Raw genomic sequence first — 20066 nt, 5'->3', positions numbered from 1 at the left:
TTTTCTTTTCTTCTTCTCTTCAAAGAAGAGTTGCTTGGTGCATTGGATCTTGAAGGGTGAATGGAGCTTTGCTAGGTGACATTCCAGTACAACAAACATAACTAAATAGAGAGAGAAAGGTGTAGAACACATTAACTATATCCAGAACCCAGGCTTGTGGCTGAGAGACAAGCCCTGTGGATGGTATTGTAGGCAATGCAAGGATCTTCAAAATTTGCTAAGGAATGAAGCCTTTTTCTTACATAGGAGCCAGAGTGTTAAAAAGTTTTAAGTATCTGACCTCTGCCTACCAAACTAAGTACTTGCACTTCCTATTGATTTGGTACAAGTAGCCAGTGGCTGTGAGAAGCAGCTTTCTGAAACAAGGGGTGCTGGACACACACCACTTAGAAGGCTTCCGGAGTAGCAAAGGCTAAGAGGCTAAAGAGATCTCTTTGAAGACTTGGACCTTCCAGGCCTTAGTTATTGGTTCATTAGCATAGAGGATGCAGATATATAGACATTTGTGGAATATATGCTTCTCCTCAAGGGAAAGCCTTCTCCCCATCTAGGAAGTCTGTTTTAATTTGGAGTGAATCCCATCCTTGGTCAGACTACTCTAAAGAGTTCTCTCCTAAAAGTATGAAGTGAGGTCTTGGTCATTCCAAATTAACTTACAGATCTAACCAAATGTGGTTTATATAGAGCACCCCTGTGGAATCCTAGGTGAGATGAATCTTTGCTCTCTTATTAGAGGAGGATGGAGACATTAAGAAGTCATTAGGACAAAGTAGATAACTTTTAAACTAATAAACCAAGAGTCCCATTTCTCTTGAAAATGCTCATAAGGGTGAATTATTTCTTTTTCATTTTACTAGTCATTGAGTACATCTGCTAGTATCCCGGGAGTCAAGCCTTGAAATATCTACCTAAGTTCAAAGTAAAACATCTTCCAGGAAAAGTCTACTAGGAGAGGAAGAAAGGCATTTGCTCAGAGCTGCATGACATATCCATGTAGGTGATAGTATAAGTCAGTCGCCCATCACTGGGACAAAATATCCAACACCCACAGCCTAAAGGTCTTTTTGGTTTATTTTGGTCCATGGGGTCAGTCCACCACCAGCTGGTTCCACGGCAGAACTAGTTTGGAGAAGAATAGTGGAAGGAAGCTGCTTAGCCAACGGCAGCCAGGAAGCAGAGAGAGAGAACAGAGGAACTGGAGACAAGACTGCAGCATTCCAAGTCACACACCACTGACCTGCAGGCCTAACCATGAAATGAATGCTTGGAAACCATGAGCCAGAACAAACCTGTCCTCCTCTAAGCTGTTTTTCTCAGGTATTTGGTCACACTGAAGGAAAGCTAACACGGTTGGTTAGGTACATTAAATGCAGTTTCTACCAATAATATTTTGAACTTGTGATGGATTTATCAGGTCATAGCTGAGGAGTATTTATGTCAAAACTGGGTCATTGTGTGAGGACACCAGAATGTGGGGCAAGTCCAAGAAATGAGTACAGTCTTGAGGTCTTCTGTTTCTAACTTTGCAGGTAGCTGACTTGACCTCACACATTGCTCATTGCTAGGGCAGGGGGCAAGCACAGGAGGAACAAAATCCAGGACCTGGCTGTGTTGAGAAGGACACAGTGCCTGTGATTTCAGTCTGAAAGGTGTAGGGCTTTCCTAGGAATTTCTAAGCAGAGAACTGGTATTGAATCTCCTGCACAGTTTGGTGCTTGGGTAGACTAACCCCATTTAACAGTTTGTAGTCAAGAGGGTGTTGAATGTCACCACGTTATGGTTTGTGTCTGTGTGTTCCCCCAAAGCCACATGCAGCCATGGGGCTGGCTTTTAGAGCTTATGATTGATTCATAGGCGTGCTATACCACCCTGGGGCAGGTAGTTTGCCTACAGTATAAGGGAGGGAAAGAGGTTGCTTTTGTTGATTTTGCTGTTTTCCGCCACCATGAACTGTTGCCTTCTGCCCTGTGCCACTCTGCCTTGGAGCCAGCTGAGTACAGACTGAAACCTCCACAAATTGTAAGCTAAATAAACCTTTCCTTCCTTAATTTTGGGCATCAGATATTTTGTCCCGGCAATGAGAGAAAAGTAACCAAGACACACCACATGCCAATAAATGTTATAAACATTGCATTAGGTACAAGAAGAAAAGTCATTATGGACTGTAGCAGTCCATGAGACCACACAGGAAAAGGGTGGAATTCATGCAGTCTTGGGGGATGTGTGATAATCAGAGAACTGTCTTGATGCCTGTGAGTGAGTGGCTATACTTTATAGCATGGCGTCACCTATTTTTCAGGGGGAATCCATCTAGTAGCGTGTTCAGAGTCAAATTTAAAAGTCTGAAGATAACCTTGAATGTCTCCAATTTGGTTTCTACCTTACCTATTTTATTATGTCCTGTCTTTTTACTATGACCTTGGGAAAGTGTTTCTGTTATTTGGGCAAAAAGTGTGCCACTAATATTTTATTTAGAAGGCTCCTGTGAAATAGATGTAGGAAATGTATATGAAACATTTATTACATCCCCTCACTCCTTAGAAATGTTAAAAATATGGGATTCCTTGGATCCAAACTATGAACAGCCTCCAAGCTTAAGCAGGGAAGTTCAGTGACAAATGTGATGTTTAATAGGTTTTTTATTCTGGAAGAGTTTTTGCCTCATACAAGTGAGGCACTGGATTTTATCCCCAGAACCATGAAAGAAAAGGGAGAAAAAAAGAAAATAAGAAAGAAATCAAAAATAGAGAAAAATGCAATTGAACAGGAAATAGATATAATTCAGATGGTTTGAAAATTAATCATTTTTCTTTAAAATCTCATGGTCAGACCCAAAGAAGGAGTAAGGAACAACAAGGAAGCTAGGCAGTCTCTGTAGCAGGTGGCTGTGGTTGGCATCCTCCGTGATCAGTCCTGAGGAGATTATGGCCCATGATCAGAGGGGATGAAAATGAATCCCCACTCTGAGGTCTTCTTCTCCTAGACCCAAAGCTCCAGCTTAATCATTAGGAAAACACCAGACAATCCCACACCGAGGGACTGTCTACCAAATAGCTCCCTTACTGCACTTCTGCTGCTGTGACAAAATGCCAGTAACTAGGACATTTATAAACAACAGACACTTACTGCTCATAATTCTGGAATGTACAAGCCCATGATTAAAGTGTTAGCAGTTTTAGTGTCTAGTGAAGGTCTCTTCTGAAAAGACAACATCGTCCTGAAAAGACAGTATATGTCCTTCCATGGCATAAGAGCAAAAGAGGTGCTCTTTTATAATGTCATCAATCCTGTTTCCAAGGTTCCCTTTAGTGATGTAACCACCTCCCTCCAGTCCCTATGATTTTCAGCTTTCCATCATTATGATGAGATATTCGAAATAATCAACTTAGACAGAAAAACAGATTCTGCTCATAGTTTTGGAGGTTGCAGTCCATGACTTCCACGACTGGTTGACCCAAGTGCTTCTGAGTTTGCGGTGAAGGAGCATGGCATGGTAGGAGTAAGGAAGTGCAGAGTTGCTGAACTCCTGCCCAGGGAGTAAAAGACAGAAAGAGAGAGAGATACTAGATTCCCACTGTCCATCCAAGGGCATGCCCCCTGTTACTGAAAGACCTCATTGTAAGCTCTAACTCTTAGAGGTTCCACTACTCCCCAAGAGCTCCAAGCTGAAGACTTATCTTTAACAACATAGACCTTTAAGGGGAGATCCAAACTATGGCAGCTCCAGCTGCTAGGAGCTTTGGTTAATAACTGGGTAATAATAATTGGTTAATAATTTGGTTCGTAATTTTCCACATGTGACCCACGAGGGCACACATAACTCACAGCAATATCAAAGTAACATCAAACAAGGAAATTCTGAGAAACTCTCTGAACACAGAGCAGACAAGCAGTGACTAATTATAACATAGCATCCATTTCTCTCCTGCTTTATCCATTTCAGGGTCACTATGTTCTGCTGGAATTCCTCCATCCGTATTCTGGGATGAGGAAGAGAAGGAATATACTCAGAAGCCTTGCACTGAGCTCAACCTATGATATAGACAACTATGGGAAGTTTTCCCGAGCAAGAAAATGTTACTTTTTTCTCTCGCCCAATCTGAAACTTATGCATTCAGAAATGGTCTCGGCTCAGGAAGCCTGAACGCACAGGGGACCCTGACTGACAAGTGAGACCCCAGACCCCGCCTCAGATCTATCAATCAGAATCTGTAATTATCGCGAGACGCTTGGAGGCTCTGTGTGCACATTAAACTTTCAAAAGCTCTGCTCTAAAAAAATGAAATATGAAGTCTCAGCTGCCCCCAGTATTGCAGTCCAAGGGAGGAGAGGAGACTAGGGTTTAAGCTGATGCCTCACTGTGAACTTAGAAGGGCAGAATCCCAACATCTCCAACTCTCCATTCTGTTTGGAATCTCAGAGCAGATTCTCAGATAACCGAGATGTCAGTACAGCACAAGACACTTATTCAAACAGCGATTTGGAAAGGAGATCCCTCACTCTCCCTTTCTGAAGCCTGAAAATAGCTGTCCCAACCTCAGAGTAATTTTAGATGAGTTCTGTCCCGAGTCAATGTAAAAATAGCACTCGTGTGCAACGAGAATGCACATCTCTCTATCAACAACCTCATTTGTTTTATCTGGAGCCTCAAATCACAGAACCTCGGAGAGCAGAGGACCTTGTTCAACATCTAATTTTCCTCCTTCCCCTTTTCCTTTTACGAGGCTGGGTGTGGAAACTGGTGTCATTTGCAAGCCGAAAGGACAAGAGTGTGGTTAGAAGGTTGTTCTTTTTAAAGAACAAGTAGGATACCCATATCTTAGTGTCTGTCTCTCACTTTAACCACTGCCAAGTATGAGAAAAGCCATGATTTGCACTGAGTTTAAATTCGGTTCAAATGACATAATATTTTAAAACCCCACTTTACAACTTTGATTAGTAACTTTGGATTCCACTCTACAAGTAAAATGTAGCAGCAATGTATTTTGTATCCACTGATTATCATCCACCATATGCAGTAGCTCTTCCTCCCCCACCTCATGCCATTTTAAAGATAACATAAAATATACTCTGAGGACCAGCCCCAAATCCCACCACTGGAATAATTCACATTTTCATTTTATTATCTTCTCTTCTAAACTCTGGTAAGTATAAAAATATATGGAGACTTACTCCCAAAATATGAAATCCTTATGTAAAAATATGAAATCCTTATGTAAACACCCATTTCTCGGTTACTTTTCTCTCGTTGCTGAGACAAAATACTCAACACCCAAAATTAAGGAAGGAAAGGTTTATTTAGCTCACAGTTTGTGGAGGTTTCAGTCCATACTCAGCTGCTTCCAAGGCAGAGAGGCACACGGCAGAGGGCAACAGTTCATGGCGGTGGAAGACAGCAAAGGCAACAACAAGAGCACAAGGGAGGAGTGGGGGAAGTAGCCTCTTCCTCTCTCTTACATATGCAAACTATCTGCCCCAGGGCAGGTGTAGCACTCACACCCATAATCCCAGCATTGGATCACGGATCAATCATAAACTCTAAAAGCCTGCCCCATGACTGCATGAGGCTTTGGGAGGACATACAGATACAAACCATAACAATTTACCTTGTGAAACTTTCAAATATATATCATTCACATCTCTCTAGCCAATTCACAGTGTTCCCTGATGTCAGCATTGATGTTACATGTTTTTTCCCTGGTAAATATTGTATATTTTGCCCCACCTGTCAATTGTCCCATATTGAACATTTAAATCATGATTGCCACAAAATAAATTTATTTTTAAGTCATCCTTTATACCCTTGTTTATATCCGTAGCATAAATTCCTGCAGGTGGTGTTTTGATTCCAAGAATGTGTACAAGTTTAGGATTTTTAAGTTTCTAAGTTTTAAGGTTTCCCAGTATATTCTTTTCCTTGTCATATATAAAATCTACAATACCAGAGCTGTCATGGCAATTCTTAGGAAACCTCCTAAAAGTCCGTTTGCAGCTGGGCATGGTGGCACATGCCTATAATCCCAGCACTCGGGAGGCTGAGGCAGGAGGATCATAATGAGTTCCAGACCAGCCTGGGCTACAAAGTGAGCTCGAGGCCAGCTTGAACTGCATAGCGAGACTCTGTCTCAAAAAGACAAAAAAAAAAGAGAAAAAAAAAATCTGCTTCCGGTTTCTACTGGTTAAAAAAAGAGCCACTTTCTCCTTTGAATATGTATTTTTTTCATTTCTTTGAATGTCTTAAACATTTACAATTCCTTCATTCATCATTGCTTTATAGTCCTTGCTTGCTTTTTAATGTATGATTCCTAATTGCTACAGGTTAAAAACAGACCACTACAAATAGATTTTAAGGCACATAACATAGTATATTCCTTTTTAATGCTAAACATGGGGGGGGATACAGAAGTCCCTTTGTAAACTAGAATATCTCCTCCTTATCGCTAGATTTCTAATAAGTCCTTCCTCTGAATTTCTGGCATGCTGTGCTACCCATGTTGATTCAGGGTATTTCTAAATCCTATAGCATGCATATAAAGTAGACCATCACCACACACAGTGTGCGTATCAAATAACGTAGAGTTACGTCACGTATTTTACCGTGTATGCATCACGGACATGCTTTTCAGGGTGCACAAGTTGGGATATATTATGACCAGTGTGATTGCAGAAATGGCAAACGTTCTCAGAGTCACTCTCTCATAGAAAGGTCCCTCAAAGATCACTGCTTCTTGTGCACGGAGAAGATGCCTGCTGAAAAAAGAGCACTAGAGAGGTTCTGCAACTCAGTTTCCCGCTTTGTAGAACAAGAGTCCCCTGTCAATCTCATCCCAAAGTGTGGTGGCCACCATCTGCTCTCCTCTTTCAACTCAGCACATGTGACAGGGCAGAGAGGGCACTGTGGAGCTCATCTCAGTTTCAGTTCTAGAGTTAAAGGAAAGCCCAGAAGTAGGTAAGGTACTTCTGAAATGCTACACAGGAATTAATTGTACTTGCTTGAGAAATGAAAAAGATAGGAAGGACAAAATTGGTATTTGGGCAATAAGAGATGGTCATGCAGAATCCCCAAGCATTTCAGCCAGAGCAGACAGCGCAGGGGTCATAACTGCAGAACTGAAATCCACATTCCCCTCACTGACATCCCTAAGCCTGCAGTGATTAATTGCGTCAACTTAATTGGCTTGGGAGTCTACCTTGAGATTAAAGCCCACCTGTGGTTGTGTCTGGGTGGGTCCCTAGAGGTGTGACCTGGGGTCTCTGTCTGAGCCCTCGCCTTCCTCTCTGACACTGTCTTCTTGCTGTGCTTCCCGGACACCATGAACTAGCAGCTTTCCCCCTACTGTCTCCTTCCACCAACATGTTGTTGCCTTGCATAGACAGCCTGCTGGAACCATCAGCTAAATTAAGTCTCTCTTCCTTTAAATTGTGAGTTCCAGGTATTGTGTCCCAGGCAACGGAACTAAGTAATTTGGAGTCCAAGCTGTGCTAGGCTCTGTCACTGTAGAATTCACTTCATCGAAGGAAAGAAGTCAACCTTTCACAAAAGCAGTTGTCGCCTAGAATTTAAGCAGTGCGCACACTTTACAAAGTGACCGTGTCCAAGGGAGGAAATTTGTCCTTTTATTCTTTTTGAATTTCTTTTTTCTAACTCTGTTCCCTTCAAATTGTGGGCCCATAGCCTGAGGTTCAAAATGCCTGAACAGCAAAGAATGGATGTGTTTAACTGTTCTATTGAGGGGGAATAAAATATTCACAGTCGCCTCCAGTGGCTGTGTGTTCACTGCTTTGTGAAGTGTTCAAAATGTGGGAGCATTTAAGACGGCCGAGAATTGAGAGGCTGAAAAGCAGTTTGTGTCTGCCTGTTAAGAAGCGGACATCATCGTCCTCTTGAGTTTTGGATACTCACTGGATATTTCCAGTACTGAAAAAATGGCCATTGCCAGAATGTCAAGGTTTCATTCCTGGTCCACCTGCTTGTAGGTCTTCTATTTAGGGTGAATGTTTCTCTCTCTTTCCACACCTTATACCACAGGAAATATTTGGGCAACATTTGCATTTAATTCCAAGTATGTGCACTGTAACAACAAACATTTTAATCCCCAATAATCTGGGGTAAAAAATGCAGTGACTTTGTCTCTAAGCAAAAACACATCTTTGCCCCACAGCTTCCTGGGTGAAGAGAATATCTGCTGAGATGGAAGAGAGTTTTAAAATATTTCAGATATCAAAGTGGCTGTAGAAATGTTAATTGGACAAGAAGGAAATGTTCTATGATTGTATTAAATATTTTAGAGGTACTGGTGATTAGGCTTATCTGGAGATGTGTGGGCAGGGGCGTAATTGAGAAATAGATATGACTATCTTGAAGCATATGTACAGACCTAGAAAGACCCCTCACCATACCTATCTTGATGAACTTAACAAACTCAGGAAAAGAGGGTCTAAAGGTGCCAAGCCAAACACTGGAGTTTCAAAGCTCCTGGAGAGAACCCTTAAACCTCTCTCAAAATGTTCTGTATTTCTTAACATCAGAGAGTACAACTAAGTAGAGGAAATAAAGCCAAGAGCACTAATTAGGATACCAAATATAAATGATTACAGGGAAATCTCTGAATGTTTAAAAGCTACTTATATGATGCTTTCTTTAGCAGCTACCTAGAATTCTTACATTTTTGTCACAGAGCAGCATTCCCAAGTTGCATTGCTTTGTATGTCTTTTTTAAGCATTGTGAACTTCATATTAAAATAATTGATTATTGTATGCAATGTTATGGCTTTTTTGACTTCTTCAAGGAAATCACTCTTTGAGAGTAACATATTTCTCCCTGTCCACATGCCCATTTTTGCAAGACTATTGAGAATGGTTAAAAAAAAAAAAATCTATCTTCTGTAGGTTGAAAAGAAATCGTATCCTTTTCACTGTTTTGAAGTGAAAGATTCCCCCAGATGTCCTAAAACGAGGGATAGAAGCTAGAGATAAAAAGTCACGGTTTGCATAAATCAAAAGAACCAAAGAGTTGAGAACAAGTTTGTAAAAAGAAAATTTTTAGCATACATTTTAATTGGTCCGCCAGAGTTCTTCTCCATTATTTGCTTTTTTTAGTTATCACCAATTTTCTGGGACATAAAGGATAATTGTGCTTAGAAATTTAAAAGTCAAATGTGACATTTGCATAAAGGTTTCAGGTTCACCTTTATGCCTCTCAGCTTCGGCAGTGCTGGTACTGCAGAAAGGAAAAAGTTGCTCTGTGAAGGTGCTTGTGAAATGGTCATAACTCGTGGGACTGTTGACCTGAAGCTCACGCAGCTCACCGTTGTCTGGGAGAACTGGCTGTGGCTTTGATCCTTCTAGCTCAGCAAATACTCAGATCTGCAAGGAAGGAAAGACAGGGGCTTACTGAATCAAATCCATGGGACATGCACTGATAAAAATGTGCTTGGAAAGAGGAAATCTACCGGCTTTCACCCGCTCAATTAAAAACACCTGAAACACACACCTAGCACGTTCAATGCTGCAGGAAAGGCCCTCCTGACAAGAAGAATCTATCGTCTCTCAGGGGCTCGCTTATTAACGTGGTGTAGCCCTCACACCCGCCAGTCAGGAAAGCTGGGCTTCGGGATGGCCATCCTAATGGCATAAGCACAAGGCAGGCACGGCGGGGCTGGGGATTTAGCTCAGTGGCAAAAGCGCCTGCCTGGCAAGCGCAAGGTCGTGAGTTCGGTTTCCGGTACCGGAGAAAAACAAAAAACAAAAAACAAAACAAAACAAAAAAACAACAACAACAAGGCAGGCACGGCTTTGGAAGTTTGCCTCTAGAGGTTTCCGATACACATTGCACTTGTTTCTCAACAGCTACTGCAACAAAGCCGAAGCCCTTTGCATAAAACATTTCCAGAGATAAGGGACAAATTAATTTTTACTCATTTAATATCTTTTGGGCATGAAGCAGTTTGAGAGGTAAATAGCCTTACGTTAGCATTTCAAATATTAAAGAGCTCTGTGTTAAACAGCAAGAGTGAATTTCATCTACTTCCTGCAGCTGAGACTACAGCAACGGCAGCAAAGCATATTTAAGGAAAACAGTTCATATTGTTATATTATTATTATTAATTATTATTATTAATCTTGGGCTTGTGTCTTGTAGGTGCTGGGGCGTGGATGTAGGTTGGGTGCTGTCCACAGGTCCAAGCATTCATGAACTCCTTCTCCTCTGGAAATTTGCTTCCAGATTCTCTCCGCCCACAGGAGCATTGCCTCCCTTAAATTTTCTGATTTACGCCGAGTGGCTCGGCAGCAATTAGGTGCAGAAGCAGAAATAGCAAGTGCAATTATTTTATTGGCTCTGTACACTTCCATCCTACAGCGTGTAACAAATCTACCTAATTATTCCCTTCGTATTAGGTAGTTTTGCTTTTAAAGATAGCACAGGCTCAGATGTTCACGTCCTTATCTCCCCTTGCTTTAACTGAACTTTTCAACACAGTGGCCTCGGCTTGGCATGTCTGTTTGCCAAGTCAGTTCTTCCCTGGTCCGTTTGCCACCTGCCTTCTGGCTGTCTCACCTCACCCAAAGAAATAACAAGGTCACCAGTCACTGTATCACTCACTGCACTGGATTTTTTTTTGTTGGTTTGTTTTTAAGCTTTGTTCTTAAGAGACTTCACAGCAGCATGGCTCTGTGAGCACCTCACCAATAAATCTCCGATTCCCAAAACACCACTCTCTTCTCTCAAATCCCTTCTCTCCCTCAGCTCCTCCCATGGTCCTTTTGCAAGAGGATCCTCCTCTGGTAGGCTACAGTTTGCTGGAGAGGGGCAGGTCTTTGTTCTGGCCCCTGAGTCTCTTTCCCATCTTATCTTAATCCCGCAGCTTTACAGGAAAAACATTTATGGATGACTCACATGACATTGTAATGAGATCCAATACAGGTACAGTGTACAATACCGTGAGTGCTATACACGAAACACCTGATTTACATACTCGTTGGCGTTTCTGCTATAGACTAAATGTGTGTTTCCCCCAAATCCATAAAGTCCTGACCCCAGAGGTGATCATATTGAGAAGGCCTGAGGGTGGAGTCTCACGACCAGTTTAATGTTATCAAAGAGAACCCAGAGAGCTCCTGGCCCATTTCACCATGTGAGGACACAGGAAGAAGGTGACATCTCTGACCCAGGAGTCGCTCCTCACCAGGTATACCTTGACCTTGGACTTTAGTCTCTAGGACTGGGAATATGGAGGTCTGTGGTCTGAGCAACCCACGCTATGGAATTTTGTTAGGGGACTCTGAAAATACTGAGTTTTCCATATATGATATTTCAGTCTATGTTCCTGTGATTGCCTCTCTATGATGCCTTCCCATATAGAGGATGGATAAAGGGTACACGGCTACAGGGTTGCAGTACATACAGCAGGAAAAAGTCCTGGTGTCCTATAGCACAGTGCAGTCACTATAATGAACCACATTTCACTGTATATTTCAAAACAGCTAGTAGCGAAGATCTTTAATAATCCCAACCCCCTGATCATTAAACATTGTATACAAAAAAAATTGTGTACATAGGAGGTGTGATCAAATTATTATATAGCAAATATTTAAACATAAAAGATATTATTACACTAAAAGACACATTGCCATAAATCCCTCCCAAATCTCCTCCTGGTATTAAACACACGTATTGAATGTTTTAAAAATTTTATTTTGAAGAGAAAAAAGAAAACTAAAACAACTCTAAAAGCAAACACAAAGTCAAAAACAAAACAACAAAAAACAGTAAAAAAGAAACCGAATTCAAAACAAGGTGATAGGAAATTAACAATAGTTGTTATATTACATATTGTTATCTTCAAAGTAGTTGTTCAGATCATCAGGCATAGGCATGCAAGATCGATCAAACAATTAAGCATTGACTGTTCTTTTCAATAAACCAATAGAAATCAGTGGTATAATTATCACAGCTTTCTTGTGTATATTGTTTTTTTTTTTCCCCTCTGGTTCCAGGAATTGAATTCACGACCTTCCGCTTGCCAGGCAGGCGTTTTGCCGCTGAGCTAAATCCCCAGCCCCATCTTGTGTATATTGTTCCTAACACTTTCTACAACAGCTCTGGAAGTCTTCTGTCTGGCATGTCTTTATGAATATTAGAAATACAGTGAAGGATGCACTGAGTACCTTCCAATGAAACCTTATAAAAGCATGACAGTGTGTCCTCATCTACCTTATTTATTCACTGGTGCTGGCACCGTGCTACTTCTGAGTGTTCCCAAAGTCACAGTAACCATGAAAGCTCAACATTTTGAATCAACTTAGCATATAAAGACAGTCATTCAGGAAAGACTTCCAAAACTGTTCAGAAAATGCCAAGAATAATGGGGTAGGTGTTTTCAAAGTAAGCAGGAGTATTTTGAGAGGGATTAATGGTAATATGTCTCTTACCAGAATTTAAAAAATCTAAACATTCATGGTTTTGTATTACCCATTGTGTATTGAAATATTACTATCTCATAAATATGCACAATTATTATACGCCAATTTTTAAAAAAGAACTCATTTCCCTTGTGTCTTTTGGAGGTTGCTCCTAGAAGCACTTGTAGAAAAAAAATAAAAGCGTGCTACTGGTCACTAGGGTATCATTTTGGGGATGTTGGTGGACAGGCTCACTTGTCCCAAGCAAGCCCAAGGCAGACATCTCTCCTTCCTCAAGAATTAGTGGTAAAAGTGCACCTGTTCTGTAAGAAGCACAGAGAAGCTGTCGGAATAATTTAGAGTCCTACTTGTGGTAGCTCAAAATGTGAGATAAAATGGTTTTGTGAAAGAAGAGAGAGCTGAGAAGGAAGGGCACACACGGCTACCTTGCGTTTTCAACAATGCTTGGTAGACAAGGAGCCGGATGGCATTAATTAAACCGAATTAGCGCTGAGACACCTTCTTCCTGCCTTTCAAAGGCTTTGTGTTACATTAAGTTTTCGTGGAATTGGAATCATGAAAAGAAAAGGAGAACAGAGCCTTCCAAGGAAAGATCGTGCTTCTCAGACCTGTAATTTAAGTTTTGCTGTTCCCTTTTGTGTGTGTCCGTAATTCTCGGCTCCTTTGTGTGCGCTATTGAGTGTTTATTCAGTTATATTTTTAGAACCTCTCCTTCCACGGAACAGTCCTGCCTGAATGTTTGCGGAAGGCTGAAGGGGCAGAATTTGTTCATAGAGTCTGTCTTGTGGGGATCTCAGTGGAGCAGCCTCTCCCTCTGAGAACACAGCCTTGTTTGAGCAATGGGCATTGTGTGCTACATGGGAACCTCCCGGGGAGAAGTGGTGCGTCAGGAAATGAGGGCACGGGGAGGTGCACAGGTCATGGGAGTGAAGCCTCATGGCGGGGATCAGTGTGCTCATAAAAGAAACGACAGACAGCCCCCTGCCCCTCCACCATATAAGAACACGGTGAGGCGGCACAATCAATGAAGCAGGAAGCAGCCTTCAGCAGACAAGGGATCTGCCACACCGTGACTTTCGACTTCCAGTCCCCAGGACTGGGAGCCATCAAAGTCCACCGAGTGTCTGTTTGTTGCCCAGGCTGTGAGATTGCTGTAGTGGACTGACAACTTGTGGTCAGTTTATAACCCCCAGCTGAACTGAGTAAGCCTGGTACTGGGCGGGGGAGGCCCACCTGGGGACTGTTGCCAGCAGCATAAGGGGCAGAACTGGAGAAGGAGAAGGCTGTCGGGAGCTAAGAAAGGCTGTTGAGAGCTGATAGGAGATGTAAGGAGCTGTTGGTTCTCTTGGAGGAGCTTGTCCTGCTGACTTGCCTGGTGAACTTGGCTGTTTTCATCCTCTGAGGAGCTTGGGAGAGAATAGCTTCAGTTCACTTTGGGGGAGCTCTGGTCCTCACTTTGAGCATCACTTCATGGCTCAGGAGGGGAGGATGGTGCACTTCCAGTGTCCTGGAGAAGTTTACTGCGTTGGCTTTCTTTATGGGAAGTGTCTGTTTGTTGCCCAGGCTGTGAGATTCACTGTCTTCACCATTGGAGTAGCTCGGGACTTCACTGTTGTTGAGGATGGCTGTGGTACCTTTCCGGGGAGCTCTGGTTCTTACTTTGCGAGTCGCTTCCTGGCTCCAGTGTAGATCCCACAGCCTGCTAGCACAGATCCTTCATCCTTCTGGCACAGACTTCCTAGATTCCATCACTGACCTTCGGGCCTTCACAGCGAAGATCCATGAAATAGGCCTGAGTGAGATATTATTATGGGCTCTGGGCCTCCAGTTGGGTTAGTGGGTGGCATTGTTATGAGCTCTAGGTCTTCAGCTGGACTCAAGCAGGATATTTCCATGGGATCCAGGTCCTTGGCTAGTTTCCTTGGTCTTAGTTTGTGGACAGACTTCTTGCACTCTGTTGGATATCATTCTTTGGGTGACTATTATAAATAATCTTATAAAATATGTGTCCTGTATTATATTGTTCCCTTGCAATATCTCCCAAACCAAAACAATTGCATATGGTGGCCTGAGCTCACTAATCCAGTGCTACACCAGTGCAGTGGGTGGGAGTGTGTGTCCCTCTGATTCTTATATTGAATGCTCACCCTCAAGTTAGTGATGTCAGAAGGTGGGGCTTCTGGGAGGTGCTGAGATCATAAAGGGGGAGCCTCATGGGTGGGATCTGTGTCCTTATGAAGGAGACCCCAGAGAGCTCCCTGTCCCTTCCACCATGTGAGGACACAGCAAGAAGGCGCTATCTGTGACACGGGCTCTGCCATGCCTGAACCTTGGACTTCAGACTCCCAAACTGTGAGCAATAGGTGTATGTTGTTTGCAAGCCACCTGGTCTATGCTGGTTTATTCTAGCACCCAGAGAAGACATTGGTAGGGTAGGTCAGGCAAAAGGGGAGAGTATTTTTTGAAGGCCATGCTGACATAAATTTTGCAAGTTTTACTATTTTTAGGAACAGCTGAAGATATAAGAAGTTTGCATTCTCAGACTGCTTTGAAGATTCACTGGAACTTAAGCAGTATCTCCTGATTTCAGGGGAATGAGGTTGTTTCTCAGGTGCTGGCTTACCAACTCCGATATCACTTGGTTATTACTTCTATTGAACATTGAGGAATCACAGTGTTTTTCATAGTCGTTTAGTTTAGATGCTAAATTGTCCACCTTCTATTTATGTTCAGATTAGTAATACCTCGTTTCCAAATGAGAAAGGGGCCAAGAGACAGGGGAGAGAGTGGAAGGGAGAAGGAGGGGAAATAGAAGGATTTAAGAAGTGTTATGTACACCATGTATCATCTCCCCATGATAATTATACTCATTATGGGCTACAAACATGTACTTTTTAGGGAGAAAGACTTCATTGAACACAGCTAAAAGAGCCTCAGGTTCTGATTGCTGCAGTTCATTCTGATAATATTGAGTTTGATTTGGACCAGTCTGCCATTTATTTAATGATCACACTTCATTCTTTCATGTCTCTATGACTGTTTTCTTCTAATTATTTTGCCCAGTTTCCATTTTCTTTTAGTTTTGGATACTTATTTTAATATCTACTTTTACCGTTTTGTTTCTAATGCAAACATTTAGTCTGATTTCCATTTCCAGACATGTTTTAATGTAATGTTACCATCACTTTATTTATTCTTCTTATCTCAGTTTTGTCTTGTTCTTTTCAATCTTTTCATGCCTTCCTTAAAATAAATTACTTTTCATAAGTTAACAAAGAGTTGAAGCGAGTGTCTTGAGCCTCACATATAATTAAGATGTTCCTTTTAGGCTTATTAATGAGCAGAAAATGTTACAGACGAAAGGTTTAGATCTGATGTTACAGCAGAAAGGTTTAGATCTGATGTTAGTTAGTTAGAGGTGAGGAGGCACATTTCTTAGCTGAAGGGCTGTGGTTTTTTTTCTTTTAAAATGAATTATTATGAATTCATAAGCCAAACTGTGGGATGGTGTTACTTTCCTCTATTTATCCAGTGACAGCCAGCTACCTACGAGCTATCTTTCACCAAATCTTCTCTCTCTGTTCTCCTGGGTCTTTCTGTGTTTGGTGAGATTTCCGTGGTGACTCAGAGCGGTCACAACACAAGCCACAGGCTCCAGGGTGACTTCTTATAATTGCAGTGGTGACCCTCCACAAGCGTTCTCTAAGAGGATAGTTATTAAGTTCTGTTTTGTAGCCACTCACATTTAACCACTCATTTAAATGATAATTACAAAGGCATCACCCGTGCAATGTCTGAAGTCACCATGTGGTAGCTTGGGAATTAATGAGAATCACAAATCACAAATCCACAAGTTTTTTTCCACTGCACAATAGCCCTACTTTCTATTTGGAGAATTTTTTTTTGCCGCCTGTTTCTCATGTTTTCCAAGACTTAGTTTCCATTGTGTTGGTGTCTTCAAACTCAGCATCTATGATATGTATGAAATTTTAAGTTGCAGTTGAAAGTCAAAATGTAAAGGAAATTACTCAAAGGAAGGAACAACTGGGATGAGCGAAAGAAGAAAAAGAAAGAAAGAACTAAGGATATATAGGTAGATAGATAGCTGGGATACCTGTACTGTATTTAAAAATATTTTGACCAATTTTGCATGCTTATATCAGGTAATCTGAGCAACTGATGTGAAGACAGCAATATGCAATATAACAACCACCGGTGAATTCCTATCATCCTGTTTAGTGAAACTCTGTATCATGTCTAATGTTTTTTTAAATTATTATTTTCTTATTCTCTTTAATGGTTTGATCAATCTTGCATTCTTACATCTGGTAATCTGAGCAACTTCACTGAAGATAACAATATGTAATATAACAACCATTGCTAACTCCTATCATTTGGTTTGAAATCCCCGTATCATTTTTACTATTCTCTTTAAAATAAAGAAAAATGTAAAAGACAGACTTATTGGCTGTTTGCTTCCTGGACACAAAGTTTAGCAAAGGTGATTTAATGCAGGTTTTCCAAAATCATAGAAATGATGAATTGTCCAATTTATTTGTACTGAATTGTTGATGTTGTTTCCTTTTCTTTTTCCTTGAAAAGCTCTGAAGATAGAGAGAAATAATCATTTTCTTGTTTTTATTTTTTGTACCAGGAATCGAACTCAGGACTTGCACTTGCCAGGCAGGCACTGTGCAATTGAACTATGTCCCTGGCCCTTCCTTCGCTTAATTGAAGTTTTGTTTCATAAACCTCATTCAATTAGTATTGTATTATATGAAAGGGGAGCAGTAATGCTAACTATTAATGTGAGCTCACATATGTTACAGTTTGTTCAACATGAACTTTTAGGAATGAAAGGTGTCAGTATCAATTCAAAACAGTAGCTAAATGTGTGAGAAATTTTGTGAATTTTCAGGATTAATTTAGTAGCCCCTCCCCAAATGGCACCATATTCTGTGTTTCTCTGCTAATGTTTTCTGCTCCCAAGTTCCTCCTTACTTCCAAATCTACAACTTTTACCATGTATGTGGCTGTTGACCTCATGGTCACATAATGGCTGCTGTACTTACAGGAATCACATCTTCACTCCCAAGAGGAAGACAAAGGCAAAGGCGTAAAAGGTAAAGGACTGAGGCAAATGTGCTGGGACTGCCTCTTTCAGTAAATTTAATGAGCTAGAATGTTGACTCCCTCATTGGTATTTATTTATTTTATTTTATCGAGTAGATTAGCTCCAATGAGTATGTATAGTTACCATGAAACCTGGGGATGAAAAAAAGAAGAAGAGAAAGAAAAAGATGGAATGAAGAGTTTGGAAGGGAGAGATATGCTGTATGCCAACCATAAGTAGTACCACTTACATGGGTGAGACCATCTCTACATTTGTCCATCCAAATGCCTAGGGTTATACTGTCTATCTCTCTGTCTCACCCTGTGTGTCTCTGTCTCTCTTTGTCTCTGTGTCTCTCTCTATCTTACGAGTGCTTAGGTGAATTGGAGGAAGGGATGTTCAAGAGCAAACCAGCAATGCAGCACTACTATGGCTTTGTTTCTAAATTAAAATGAATAAAAATCTAGGCATTGCCTGGTGACCTTGACTAAGCTACTTGATGTTCCTGAGCTAATATTCTCTGCTCTGTAAAATAACTCCCATATCTGCCACCCCAGTTCCAGTGTCAGTGTCCTAATATAAGTTTTTACTAGTAAATAAAACCTCACATTGTCACACCAAGAGCAGGAAATGTGTAACAGGTGCTATCAAGGACAGGGTGTTTGAATCAAATAAACCTTGAGACTGTAATGCTAAGTGAAGTCAGGCAGACAAGCTTAAGTAGCACGTGATTTCTCTTATATGAGAAAACCAAATTATTAGTAAAGAGCAAAAAGAAAGAAAGATGATAGGAAACAGAGAAATAGGTCTTTTGTTAAAGGGAAGGGAACCAAGAGATGGTCCATTTTCACGCAAATGAGTCAAGTTTATCTTCCTTTATGGCAGAGTAGACTCTATGCTGTATAAACAGTGCATTTTCTTTATCCATTCATCTGTTGACGGGCATAAGGGCTGCTTCCCAGGTTTAGCTATTCTGAATGGTACTGTTATAACCCTGAGTATGCAAGGATCCTTGCCATATGATGTCTTTAACTCTTTGGGGAAGATTCCTAGAAGGGGAATGCTGGATCAAGTGGAATTCTCTTTTCATATACAGTTGGTTATTCAGATGCTTCAAAAGTACTATCCGCTCCATGGGTCTTGAAACTTGAACAGTAGGTGAGACTGATGAACATGAAAAAGAGGATTCCTCACAAACAATCATCATCAGCCAAATGCAGGTTCTAGATACGCATGAAGCTAGCCCTGCATATCATCAAGGTCTACATTCTTGGATTCCACTAACATGGTATTGAAAATATTTGAAAAAAAAATCTTACATTGTTGCTGGCATGTGCTGTACTGCTAGGCCTATGGTAGTTACATTTGTACTAAGTCTCTACAAACATTTTTCCTTGTCTTTCCCCCCAAAGAATGCAGAACCATAACTATTTACATGGCATTTCCATTGCGTTAGGCTGTCTAAGTCACCTAGACATGATTTAAAGTATGCAGGACTGTGTGGATGTATAAATAGCACACCAAGATTTGGGTGTCCTGGCGTTTCGGTACCAAAGGTGTTGGGGGTCTGTGAACCAACTATTTCCATGGATACAGGAGAACCTCTGCATTTGTTTATAATTCCATAGCCTCTGTCTTTGTTTGTTCCCACTCTCTCTCCTTCCTTATTTTCTTTTTCTCTCTTTCCTTCAAGGTCAGCCCAGTGAGACCAGGCAATCTACTCCCTTCAACCACTGTACATGTGGGAAGCTGGGAGTGGCCATTCTTCATTCACCAATTCATTGAAAAGCTCTTGTACCTCAGGAGAAATACCCACACATTCCTTTCAAATGCTGAAAATTTTGAAAACACAATAGCAGCGGAAATATGTAATGAGTCTGTTTTATGTAATGACTGGAGACAAAGTATTTTGGGTTTGGATACACAAAGCCTGGTTTCAGAAAAAATTGTCTGTGGGAAGAAATGCTTAGTGAGCTCTTCGAAGCAGACCTTCAAAAAAAAGCCATTTAGAAATGGCAGCGAGGAAATAGAAAGGGTAATTCATGCTGTTCGCTGAAAATAGAATCTCCGCAGTGCTGAAAGGAGTTTGTTTGAGCAACATATTTAAAATAAAGACAACACTGGAAGCCTAGGACCCAGACACAGAAAATGAACGCTAATGTGCTTTATAAAGTCGGACTCCATGCGTTTAGTGGTATGTTCACAATTTCTGAGCAGATAATTGCTTCCAGATTACAATGGGAAAAAGGGTTGCCAGTAGATTGTGAGCAACTAAAGGCGAGTGTTTCATATTGTGTCTTCACCAGTGACTGAACCAAGGGTCTTCTTACTGAGCTACATCCTGAGTCATTTTATTTTATTTCATTATTTTAGTTTACTTTGAATGACTTCCTTCCCTTCCCTTCCCTTCCCTTTCCTTTCCTTCCCTTTCCTTCCCTTCCCTTCCCTTCCCTTCCCTTCCCTTCCCTTTCCTTTCCTTTCCTTTCCTTTCCTTTCCTTTCCTTTCCTTTCCTTTCCTTTCCTTTCCTT

The sequence above is a fragment of the Chinchilla lanigera genome, unplaced genomic scaffold, assembly GCF_000276665.1.
Source record: "Chinchilla lanigera isolate Chin_1 unplaced genomic scaffold, ChiLan1.0 scaffold00098, whole genome shotgun sequence".
Lineage (NCBI taxonomy): Eukaryota > Metazoa > Chordata > Mammalia > Rodentia > Chinchillidae > Chinchilla > Chinchilla lanigera.
This window is presented reverse-complemented; position numbering follows the sequence as displayed.